A 10308-nucleotide genomic window follows, 5' to 3' on the forward strand; every position below is an offset into this window, starting at 1 on the left:
ACACACACATATACACACTGTACTACACAACATATACACACACATATACACACTGTACTACACAACATATACACACACATATACACACTGTACTACACAACATATACACACTGTACTACACAACATATACACACTGTACTACACAACATATACACACACATATACACACTGTACTACACAACACACCACACACACATATACACACTGTACTACACAACATAACACACACACATATACACACTGTACTACACAACATATACACACACATATACACACTGTACTACACAACATATACACACTGTACTACACAACATATACACACTGTACTACACAACACACCACACACACATATACACACTGTACTACACAACATATACACACTGTACTACACAACACACCACACACACATATACACACTGTACTACACAACACACCACACACACATATACACACTGTACTACACCACATATACACACTGTACTACACCACATATACACACTGTACTACACAACACACCACACACACATATACACACTGTACTACACCACATATACACACTGTACTACACCACATATACACACTGTACTACACAACACACCACACACACATATACACACTGTACTACACCACATATACACACTGTACTACACCACATATACACACTGTACTACACCACATATACACACTGTACTACACCACATATACACACTGTACTGACTGTACTACACCACATATACACACTGTACTGACTGTACTACACCACATATACACACTGTACTACTGTACTACACCACATATACACACTGTACTGACTGTACTACACCACATATACACACTGTACTACACCACATATACACACTGTACTACACAACAGCCGATATTTAGATTTGGAGAATGATTTGGAGCTGGTCTGTATGTGGGCTATAAAACCTTTTCCTAAATGCATTATGTCATAAAATAGATTACTGTAAACAACTGCTCATCAATAAATATTTGTTGCTGGAAGGTGCAACTGTTACAGCCGTCTGTAAACAGAGAGAGAATAAACAATCCAGCACATTCACATCCAGACGATCTCTTTACCTGCACTCTTCTAACCAAAGCTACGAGAAACCGTTTCTCATAATCTGTCTAAATCATGCCGTCTATGAAACAGTGAGCTGCTGCTGAATGCATCTAATACAATGTGACTCTCTACAACGAGGACCTGCAGCTTTGAGAGTTCATTTAACTAACGTTATAACAACCAGAGACTGCAGCGTCACACAGAGAGGAGCTACAGGAAGCCGTGTTAGATTCTTGTTCAGCTCACGTTTATTTACAGCTCCGGTTTAATCACTTCAGACACGCAGACTAACTGCAGACAGGCGGCTCGCAGATATATTTAGAATACACCAGAAACTATAGTGTAACGGTTCATTAGCGCTCCTCCACTGATAAACACGGCATTAGCTTTGTGGCTCATTTAGCAACGGGCAGTGTTAGCTGCTGTAACGTTATGTGATTTTAGAGAATATTTAGAAGTGATGAACTAGAGACAAATGTGGACCGTTCGCTAGAACTGCCACACTGTTTGAAATAAATCTACAATCACGTCTGTCAGCAGCTTCCGACACCCAACTACTGTAACATTAACCTGCGGTGAGCCGAGAGGAAGCCGGGGGAGGGCAGCGAAAACGGGAGGGTTAGCAAGTCATGAATGTTTTCAGGAGAAGTGACTGGGTCTGTTTTTATTATAGTTATTTAAGTCATGTAATTAACATGACAAAAGACCGACTCATTGTTTTCTTCTGTGGTTTTTGTGGTGAGGCAGTGTTGTTAACAGGAGCTGCAGCTGATCGCCCTCTGGTGGGCAAACTATGCAACACTCATGTCATGAGTGATCCGTTTCTTTTTTAATAGTCATATATCTGATATCCGATTAAAAGCAATTAGCTCATGTCAGCCGATGAATCGGTCGGGCTGTAGTGTTCAAACAAAACACAATGAACATAAAACATGAAATGCTTCCTTTGCTTTGTGGTCACGTCTGTCCAGTTTGTGTCAAAGTAAAGGGTTAATATTTGTAAGCATATTCTGTTTTAATAAAAGGTAGAATATTTTAAAAGAAAACAAACGCTGGTGCAGCCAGTATTATTATTATTATAGATTTAAGATTATAATACATAAAGCAGCAGGGGCCTCAAGCAAAGAGGACGTAAAGCTCACGCTCACCTGTCAGTAGTCAGATTGATCCCTCGTTAAGTAGCAGAGGTGATTAAAGTGAGTCGCTGTCGGTGACAGTGTTAACAGGCTAATCTGTAATCTACAGCAGGCAGACATGTTAATCTGCGCGCACACACACACACACACACAAACCTGCTTGTTCAAACACTCTGAAGTCACACTCAAGGACCGTTCAATGACTTTCAAGACAGACTCAAAGTGGTTGCTTCCCGCCTGACAGTCCACACTCATTTTTAATCTGGTACGCTGTCGGACAGTGAAGCCTGTAAGTGGACTTAAATCGCCTCGTTGTTTTATTCTGCCTCATCGTGTTGCGTTTGCTCTGTGTGATGAAGGTGCTGTGAAAGTAAAACTTTAGTCCAAATGTTTTTCATTAACGGACACGTCTGAAGAAAAAGTTTTATATTCAACAGGCCTTCAAACCGACCAGTAGACGGAGTTAAACGGTAAACGCTCACTCGTTACGCGCGAGCAGTGACTAAAACTCGTCTCTGTCCGCGAGAGGAGTCTCAGTCGACCGACTCTTTCCACGGGAGTACAGCAGGAGGCGGTTTACAGCGGCGCCGACCGGGAAGACTGCGTCGAGTTCATCTGTCAGTAACATCGTCCAGAGTTATTTATGAGACCTGCGATTGGTCGGCTTGGCAGCATTGCATTTGTGTCGTTGTGCTCAGTCTCCTGGGCCCAGTTGTTCAAAAGTAATCTGATCGGATTAGTTCAAATATTGAAAATGGGTTGTTCAAAAGAAAAAAGGATTCTGAAATCGGATCAGATCACCTAATAATCCAATCCTGGACTTGATCTGGATCAAATCTTCAGTTTGTGTAGTTTAGTAGGACAGGGACCCCTTTGATCCAAAGAAACAGGATTATCCTGATCCCAACAGAAGGCTGCATTCAGCGTGGATTTTAGGAACAAAAAGTCAAAAAACTTTTCCAAATAATACAACAATTTTATCATGTAGGAGCCTATTTACACATTTATTTATATTTTGCTCTTGATTTGTTTAAACTTTACGGTGATGAAATAGATGAAGTAGACTTTACCTATAAGCCTTTCAGTACAGTAAGAAAACAAGTCCCCCAAACAGCTGTTAGTATCAAACAAAAGTAATGTATTTAATTAATTAATTAATTAATTAATGAGCCCTGTCACTTATTAGTGTACATTATTACAACGGCACAATCATCAGAGGTGAACCACTCAAAAGTAGTAACAAACTCCTAAAAGCTGCTGTCAGACCTCTGAATGATCTTTATTTTAACTATTGGACAACACATGCTCAAAATACCCACAGTGCATCTATGAATGATGTACATTTGTTTGTTTTTCTTGGATTTGTTGTGCGTCAGATGGTCTGAAAATGGAAGGAAATGTTTGTGTTATTTTATTGTGCGTTTTCGGTCTCATCAAACAGCAGCGACCCCCCCGCTGGCTGTTCTACCTGCTGGTCTTTAAATCATTAACAGCCTGCGTTGTCATATGTAGTCCTATTTAGAGCGCTGGGATACCAGATTTGGTAATCCTGAAAAGTCTGGATCTGGATTCTGGGTGTTCCAATCCAATGTTGCTTTGAAAAACCGGCACAAAAGTAATCCAGGATTACGTGATCCAGGATAGCAAAACGTGGGATTTCTAAATTTTTTGAACAACTGGGCCCTGAAGTCACTTTCTGCTAGCGGCCAAACCAGCGGCTGTAACACGGTGACTGAATTATTTGTGAGCATGACAGCCCCCACAAAATGACTCATTTCACTACCAGAGTTTGATCCACTCGGCCGATAACATTTGGAAAAGCTGCACAATCATCATTTTACCCCCATTCAAGCTCGTGGAGGACTAAACAGTTAGCTGGTTGGCCGGCAGATGGCAACACAGTGGACGTATTGCAGAACGACGCAGACACCGACGCACAGGAATAAACGCGTGGCAACCTGCGTGGACTCGACGCAGAAATCAGGCGTCATGGTTTTGTATTTTCCTGTAACCTTACTGATAACATTTCTGTGTCAGCCTGGAACTCAAAACATTTCCTGATGCCCCAAAATATATATTTAAATGCAGCCACAAGCCGCAGCGATGGGGATCCAAACAGACTCGATGAAACAATCTGGACTCTAAACCAAGACGTCTGACGCCACTGCGAGCTAAACGTAAACTTGTTATCCGAGCCTGAATAGCGGGAGGAAGTCTTATGTTGTTTTGCAGCAGCAACAACAAGCAATATTTGACTTAATATGATTTAAAATAAAAACACAACATGCATGAACTCCGCCACTGTTGGGGAGAAAACGTTGTTGTGTTGTTTCAGGCGTACTGCAGTGGCGGTCTGGTGTAAACGGCGAGTAAAGCCACACCGTAACATTTATTGTGTTGCCGTTCGTTCACCTGATATTAAATGTTGCCTTTATTAATGTATATTCTTTGTATCCAGGTCGATGGTGGGTGCTGCTGTGTGAAACTGCACGTTTCTGGGTCTTTTTATAATCAGCAGATTGTTTTTTTTAGCTTAAGCTGGGCTCAACTTTTTTGACACCTATGCGGACTTCTGAACCGACCACGGGCTGCAGCGAGGCAAGCATCTGACACACATCAGTGGACGTATGGATGTTTTTTTTTCTCTTTTTAGAAATGTACATTTGTTGTAATAAGCCACGTCTAATCAATCATTACCACATTTTATCCAACAACTGAGTCACAACTGAATTTCATACAAATCCATGCAGCTAACTAGGAGATATTAGTACAGGGCAATAAAACAATAATAATTATCACGATATAATATTCCTCAATAACTACTGTTTTATAAAGGACTGATTTCATTCATTATAATAAGACAAAAAAAAAGAAAGATTGTGTTTAATTTTCTTTGTGCATATTTGTTGAAAACAGACTTTCTCATTAATAGTTTTGAATGTTCTGCCTCAGATTTGTGATCCGCTGTTTGGCATCAAGAGTTTGTTCTGACCAGAAATAAACTTTCCCTCAGGAGCAAAAATCTGCCTTTAAACTTGAAAGAAATGATGATTTGACGTTTATCCTGATAATTGGCCGTATCGCCAGCCCCACGGGATATAAATGTTGTGGTAAACAGGTTCTGTACATGGACGTAAAAACCTGTGACTTGGTTCCTGAAAATGACTTTTTATTATTCAACTATGGTTCCAGTCCACGCCTGGCGCCGTTACTCGGGCGAAGTTACAGGGCTGAACCACAAATTTAGGTTCGATTCATAAATAATGAATATATTCTAACACGTGGGAGTCGGTGGGGGAGGGGCGGCAGGCTGCTCAGGTCTGCAGCACGGTGAAGAAAGAAAAAAGGGAAAGCTGAGGAAAACATAAAGGTGTGGAGGATTTGATTGGCAGGAGAGGAAAGTCTTGGGGGGGAGGGGACACACAAACACACAGTCATGTGACTGCGTGTGCTGCTTCTGACTGGCTGAACATTTACATCTTTCAGATGCATTTAAACCAGTAAAAACAGATTAAACTCATTATGAACCAGTTCAGATGCAGAAACTAGATTTACAGCGGCAGGAGCACACCTGGACGTCCGCGTGTTCGATGCCCCAGCAGCACTTTACAACATTAACAGGAGGACCAACTGGAGAAAGACACTGAACCCCAAATTACTGTCGAAGGTTCTGCCATCAGTGCGTGAATGTGAGTGGTCAGAAGACTAGAAAGGTGCTGCGCAGGTACAGCAGGGACGATATTTCTGTCTACCAGCTGCAGATCAAAGCACTGATGAGACTGAACGGCACATTCAAACAGCATCAGACCAAAACAAGACGACAGAATCCAGACAAGGGAACGAACACATGCAGCAGGAACACACAGTACACCTGCACCTGCCGACGGGCCGGCGACGGGCGCAGCCGGCGGGCAGCCGACGGACCGTAAATAAGTGGCGTTCATGCTGTGTGTGAATGTTTTACCCTTTAAAACCCTTTAACTCTGCAGGAAACCCCCTTTTAAATATTCACGAACCCAAACTGCTGCTAAAACCACGTCTCCCTTTTAGATATTTAATCCTAAACCTGCTCAGTAACTTCACTGTGAGCTTAATTAAGATCTTAAAAGACATTAAATGTAATATTATTCTCCCTCCAGTATCAGTTCATCCATCAGTTACAAACGGGTCAATCCAAGGGGACGTCTTCAAATGTCTCGCACTGTTCAGTTTAAAAGACATCGAAACAGCTTTTGATTAATATTTAATTATAACCGTAAACACAAAATGAACAGTAAAGTTACATATACTACAATACTTGGAGTAATTCTAACTGATTTCTGTAAAGAAGAACTTGTTGATCATCTAAAGAATGAATATCTGCAGGTTTTCTTCATGGTCTGACTGTAAACTGAATATCTGCCACAGTATAAATACAGTTGATGCAGCAGCATGTGTGACCTTTTTAAAGTCAATGCTTATTTGTTATTTATTCCCACATGAACCTGCGTCATGCTGCTTCACCTGTCTGCAGATCAATAACCTGCCCAGGTGAGATCCTGCACACCCGGCGTCTCATCTCAGATTTAAATCTCCGTGTCTCTGTCTCAGCTGCAGCCAATCAAACGCCTCACTTCTGCTTCCAGCCCGGATCATGTAAACAAACCGATCCCGGATCTTAAGAGCTGCACTTTTGAGTCTCAGGATCCAAACTCCGTGCAGGACTCACCGGGTCCGGCCGCTTTAAACTCGGGAAACTAACAGTTCCGCCCGCACGTGTTTAATTTACTTTAGTTGCTCGGACACTTTAATGTCCGTCCCGGTCGCAGCGGGGCTCCCTGACCTTGGCCCGTCTCCTCTCGGTCGGGTTCAGCTCCGGCATTAATTTATCGGGACAAAAGCGGAGCCGCCGCCGACATTTCCCCTCCGCAGACTCCCCGACCTGACCGGGGGAACGACACCGAGCCCGGCCGGCCAGGAGGAGGAGGAGGAGGAGGAGCAGGGGGACAGGGTCCGCCGAAGAAAACTGGTCTAGTGTTTCCGACATGATGCCACCAACAGAGCAGGACAACACCTACCGCCGCCAGCCCCCTTTCACCGAGACCCCGTCTCCATCGGAAAATGGCTTTCGAGCAGCAAGCCATTTTCCCCCATGCTAACGGGCTAGCTCCTCAAACACAACCCGCTGCACACAAAGGCCGGGGACAAGTCCAGCTCCTCAAAACAACGCGCACACAGCAGAATAAACACCCTTTGTGCTTTTTAAGCTTTAATAAAAAAGTCACATTTTCTGTATTTGAGGTGAAAGTCAGCGACACGGCCGCGCTAACGTTAGCATCAGCGCCGTGCTAGCTAGCTAGCAAAGCAACCCCCCCCCCCCCCCCCCCCCCCCCGCTTCTCTCTGCGATGAGAGAAAAAGGGGGTAAAACGGAAGTTCAATACAAATACAGTAAACCAAAAAAAAAACACGAACAAACGACACAAACACAAACGCGCAGGCTTCGCTAACACGCAGATGTGTCCCGCACACGAAGCGCACCGGAGGCTGGTTAGCTCTGCAGCTAGCAACCCGAGGCTAGCCCGGAGCTACACAAAGATCTCGACAAACACACCGCGGCCCCCGCTGATGGAAAACCTCGTCTTTCACATCGTCTTTTTAGCTCCACACTTACCCTCAACTGGCCACTGCGCCCGCGACGTGGACGATGCACCGCGCGGGGATGCAAAAAGTGCAAGTTTCACGGATTAGGCATGGTTTATCTCTCCTCCCGCTGCTCAGCCACCGACTTTTGGTTCTTGGCTCTTTTCCCTTTCTGCCGCCGCTCCGACAACATACTTCCTGCCGCTGCCGCTGCGGCCGAGCGGCGCCGCAGCGCACACGCGTCATCATGCGCACAATGAGGTTTAAACCCGCAGCACAAACACCCGGTTTGCGGGTTTAAACTGCGGGTTCAGACTCTTATTTGCGTGTCCGTGTTTAGAAACAGGCCGGAATGGAAGCTTCAAATGTCTCATTTTGTTCAGTTTAAAAGACTGAATATCAAACACAAGCATACAGATATACTACTTATTATACTTTTACTAATTACATCCATCATATGAGTCATTATTAAAGCAGAAATCAGCTCCTCCATCATCTACATGATAAAAGTCTGCAGGTTTTCTTCATGGTCTGACGGTAAACTGAACATTTTGGGGGGTTTCTGTCTCGGTCAGACTCTCTGACATTTAACAATCATTTATCAGTTCGGGGGTTTAAAACAACGGGTTCAGGGCTTTAGTCCCTCAGACCTTATTTGTGTCCTTGTTTGATGCAGATGAGACAAACATAATCTGGAACGAGCCGGGCGGCTGCTGCTGCTTCAATCATGTGGGTGTCCTGCAGAAACCAGGATTATTGTGGACCAAGGAGTCCACAGCTTCCACCAGTTAGTCTTCTATTAATCATTTGCTTTACTATCGTCTCGCTGTCTCACTGCACACGCCGTCTTAGAAACATTAACCTCCAGGAGCACAAAGCCTGGTCAGGATGCTCAGGTCTGAGTCCAGACTCCTTTCTGCTGCCGTGAAATTAAATATGTCTGTTAAAGGTCCAGTGTGTGATATTTCTGAGGATCTATTGACAGAAATGTAATATGAAATCTATAACTATGTTTTCAGTGGTGTGTAAAGACCTGACATGATGAACCGTTTTGTTGTTATTACCTTTGAATGAGACGCCGCGGGGCTTCTGACATGGAGGTCGCCATGTTGCACCGCCATGTTTCTACAGAAGCCCATAAAGACAAAGCGCGTTTCGTCACTACGTTAAATACATACAAGAAGTAGAAGAAATGGTCTTCTTCTGCCACCAGAGGCCGCAGCCTAACAAAACGACCTAATAAGCTGCTGCATGGACGTTTCTCTGCTGAGCACCGGTTATTAGACAGCTGATTATTCCAACTAGTGTTACTTTCGTCAGACGAAACTAAACAAAATATATTCAACAACCTTTTTTTCGCTGACGAAGACGAGACGGCCACAATGTCCTTAAACGCTGACTGTGACTATATAAACATGAATATTGTTGATGAAAAATGACGAGACTGAAATGTAAGTCATAAAATAACAACGTTAAGAAAGTCTCTTTCTTTTTGTCAGTATAATGAGGAGACTAAATATCACAGGCCACATTTTCTCCCTCTAAATTTCCACTTGTACAGTTTGTTCATTCAGCCGAGTTTTCTTCTTCCTGCGCTTTGAACGCTGGCCGACCGCGGCGACGCCTGGTGCGCGAGGAAAACGTTCCTGTGGTGATGAACGGGAGAAAGAGGCGCTCGGACATCAGCTCCCCTTAAAGCATGATTTGTGATATTTCGGGGGGGATTAAAATATTGACAGCTGCTTTATTGCCATTAATCTCTATATTTCTCTGTCATCATGGATCATGCGAAGCGTCAGACTTCAGCGGGCCGGTCGCTCCACGATCTCCTGTCCCTGGTCCGCCCCACTTCCTCTCAGGTACGGGTCGTGTCTCTAGTACGACCAACACGCTGTGAACGGTTCGTGATCGTTCCCTCTGGCTGGATGAATATTACCATCGTTTCTCTGTTTTGGTTCGAGCAGATCGACCAAAACGCTGATCAAAATTATACTAAAGAGTTAGAAAAGACTAAATTGATGCCCAACGAAGGTGAAAGTCAAGGGCAGCTGGACTTGGTTGAAGATACTGGAAGATGTTTCGTCCCTCATCCAAAGGACTTCTTCAGTTCTGACTGACTGGCGGGTGCACATTTTAGACAGAGAAGATGGATGGTTTGAAAGAGGTGTCAAGGAAGCATCTACACCAGGGTGGAGAAGCCGTCATTGAACAGAGGAGGGGGTCTACGCCACCACTTATCCCCCACTTACAATGCTGTCCTTTCATCACTTCCCAGGAAACTCAACAAACGTAACCTATTGACCTCAGGTGAAGATACCAACGATGGTCGTTCAGTCTCGGCCTCAGGCGAAGATACCAACGATGGTCGTTCAGTCTTGGCCACAGGTAGTCTTAACGACTGTAACGACTGTCGTCACAGCAACCAGGAACACTAACGAACCAGCGGTATCGATGACCCTGGCCAACGACCCCACTGAGGTTAAATA

The 10308-nt window shown here is 44.1% G+C and overlaps 1 protein-coding gene across 1 annotated transcript in view; it reads left to right on the forward strand.

Annotated features, from left to right (window-relative positions):
* The window catches only part of rapgefl1 (Rap guanine nucleotide exchange factor (GEF)-like 1), a 30266-nt gene that overhangs the window by 1325 nt on the left and 18633 nt on the right, over positions 1-10308 (forward strand). The gene's annotated exons all lie outside the window — the stretch shown is intronic.

Source organism: Micropterus dolomieu, linkage group LG02, assembly GCF_021292245.1.
Source record: "Micropterus dolomieu isolate WLL.071019.BEF.003 ecotype Adirondacks linkage group LG02, ASM2129224v1, whole genome shotgun sequence".
NCBI classification, from domain to species: Eukaryota; Metazoa; Chordata; class Actinopteri; order Centrarchiformes; family Centrarchidae; genus Micropterus; species Micropterus dolomieu.